The 2,941-nt window shown below is 47.5% G+C and overlaps 1 non-coding gene across 1 annotated transcript; it reads left to right on the top strand.

The window, feature by feature from the left end:
• Window positions 1-380: 380 nt before the first annotated feature.
• Window positions 381-452, top strand: trnae-cuc (transfer RNA glutamic acid (anticodon CUC)). The gene has a single exon. It is a non-coding gene; the product is annotated as a tRNA-Glu (tRNA).
• Window positions 453-2,941: the final 2,489 nt, after the last annotated feature.

Below are 2,941 nucleotides of genomic sequence, written 5' to 3'. Positions count from 1 at the left end.
TAAAGCCAGTATAGATGTTGAGCTTGGAGGAGTTGATGGCCTCCTTCATCTTCTTGTTGGAGGTGTTTGCTAAACTCAGCACCACCACAGATCAGAGGAAAGTCCACTTGTCAGCTGGAAACTGGAGTTTCTAGTGACCTGCAGGATCTTAGTTGTGGTGGCAGCAGGCCTGTTCCAAGAGCTTTGCTCACATTCCTGATCAGGCTTCATCATGGTTCTGGACCACTGAGTGATAGAAGCTGATCCTGGGGGTGGACTGTCTTTAGGGGGCTGAGGTGTCTGGTGGTCTTGGTGGACCCTCTGTATCTCAAGCTGAGACCACAGAGTCCTGTGTTCTTGAGTCATTGTCTATAGTCTCTGTTGTTGAGAGCTCGGTGTGGTCCCTGATGGTCTAGTGGCTAGGATTTGGCGCTCTCACCGCCGCGGCCCGGGTTCGATTCCCGGTCAGGGAATGAGTTATTTAGAGGTTGAGGGAGAGGTGATCAGGTGGTCCACATGATGGTGGAGGTGATGAACTGTGAATCCATCATGGCTCCACTCTCACCCCCATTGTAGTGTTCTTGGTTCACTCTGCCATGGCCCCATGTTGAAGGGTGACTGTCTCATTCAGGTTCAACCCTTTGTTAGACTCTATTAAGTCACTGACTCCTGCAAGGACAAACTGTAATCCTCCTTTGTAGCTTTGGCTCCTTGCAGCACAGAAAGTCCATTCACTGATGTAGGAACTGGAAAACTTAGAGCTCCAGTCCTCGGTTCCTTGCACCAAAGAAAGGAGGGAAATGCAATCAATGTTGAATTCATTTACATTTCTTATATTTGATCAAAGCTAGAACTTAAGAAGCTGCCATCGACCTTGATGACCAACTCCTTCACTGTGTAGTTCAAAGTCCCTGGTTTGATTTGTGTCAGGACTTCAGAAGCTCCAATCCTCTCTAAATTCTCGTGAGGGTGGAAGAGATTATAAATGAGAGAAGCAGGGCCCTCACTCAGAACTGAACCAGCTCAGTTGGGAGAGCCTTAGACTGAAGATCTAAAGGTCCCTGGTCCGATCCCAGGTTTCAGCAGAGGAGCAGCATTGACTTTACTTTCCAGTGGAGGAACTGCAGACATGAAGGAAACTAACATCTTGTCCTGTGCATTCTTGTGACATTCAGGACATTTTTGGAGCCTCTTGTTGGATTTTGCCACAGAGAATCAGAGCCAATCAAAAGCATGGAGGACTTTAACATGGAGGACTGAACAAGTCAAGAAAGCATCAGTTTGACCTTCACAGGTGTTTCTGTTCCTGTCTCAATGCTGTAGAAAGAGCCTGAGGAGCTCAGACGGTAGAGCATCAGACTTTTAATCTGAGGGTCCAGGGTTCAAGTCCCTGTTCAGGTGCTGTGGAGGTTCCAGTGTTTGACAACATGGTACTGGATGAATCTTAGTGTTGAACAAACTGTCAACATCAAAAGTAGAAGTGTTCTTGTCTTGCCACTGTGAGACTGTTGCTAGGAAAGTGACCAATAATAATTTCATGTGGCATGCAGTTAACAAAAGACCTACATTGATGGTCGAGGGGAGGCTGGAGCCTATCCCAGCATCTACAGGCCAGAGGCAGGGTTCACCCTGGACAGGTCACCAAAACCATTCACACTCACATCTACAGTCAATTTAGAGTGTCCAATCAGCCTCATCCCAAATTACATGTCTTTGGACGGTGGGAAGAAGCCGGAGTACCCAGAGAGAACCCACGCATGCACGGGGAGAACATGCAGATTCTGCACCCGAGCCTGGACTCAAATCCAGAACCTTCTTGCTGTGAGGCCACAGTGCTCACCACTGCACCATCATGCTGCCGTGGTCTCATATACTTTTCTAAATTGTGTTTCTTTCATGTCCTCCTGAGATCAAAGACAGAATTCTAGCTACTGTCAAAGCCCTGATGACATCATCAGGAATTCTGACTTTGATCTGGAGACTCTTGCTTTAATCTGAATTTGATCTGACTAATGTTTTAGTTTAGGTTGCATGATACCGACCACCTCATTTCTCCTGATGGACTGGTGACCTGTCCAGGGTGAACCCTGCCTCTTGAACAATGTCACCTGGGATCGCCCCCCCCCCCCCTCCATGACCCTTAAAGGATAAGAACAGAAAGTGGATGGAGGGATGGACTCAACACTGAAATCAGCTGATCTGATCCACATTCTAATGTTTCCTGTCCCTCTTTAGGAGTCAATGAGAATAGTAGTGTATATAATAATGTATATCCAACCTTGTAGTATCTTTCCAAAGCTTTTAGTATTTCTTCTTGTTTCTACTTGTAGTTTTAGTGTCTGGATCTTTTCTTTTGATGTCCTGCTGTCTGCTCTTTGCTTTTGGAGCTTCCTTCAACAACTACCAGGCCTCCTGGGTACTGTAGGAAACATGGTCAAGTTCTTCTGACTTCTCCAGGAACGTCCTGCTCACATTGGTCTGTCTTCATTTTGACTCCTCCCACTGCCACAATGACCAGCCTTTATACTCTTGGTGACTGGGGCCCTGGTTGCTGCAGGCCTCAACACCAGCCTGTGGTTGTGAGCAGGGCAGAACAGAACTGACAGTATCTCCCATGCAGGACCTGGGTCAGCACCTGGTGCCAGCTGGGGCAACATCCTGGAGTTAATTCAGCCTGTAGAACCAGGTGCTGGTTCCTTCTTTTACCAGGCAGGAACGGGCAGCAGATCCAGGATCAGTAGGTGCGGATGTCTGCTTTGACTGGTAGGAGGAAAGAGAGCAGGAGAGCTGGTCAGAGACAAAGACAGATCATGAAGAAGGAGTGCTGTATTCTGCTAGCACATGCTAGTGACAGTCAGAGATCAGGAGTCTCAGCAGGGAAAGATTCATCTCTTATTTCAGAGGACAATTGGACGTTCACTGGAAGACAGTGAATGTTTGAGGGTCAGAGGAGAAAAGAGGA

The sequence above is a fragment of the Aulostomus chinensis genome, chromosome 1 (genome assembly GCF_037954235.1).
Source record: "Aulostomus chinensis isolate RoL2024-O1b breed Wild chromosome 1, RoL_Achi_v1.0, whole genome shotgun sequence".
Lineage (NCBI taxonomy): Eukaryota > Metazoa > Chordata > Actinopteri > Syngnathiformes > Aulostomidae > Aulostomus > Aulostomus chinensis.
The sequence above is the reverse complement of the archived record's forward strand: the minus strand, read 5'-3'. Positions and strand labels throughout refer to the sequence as shown.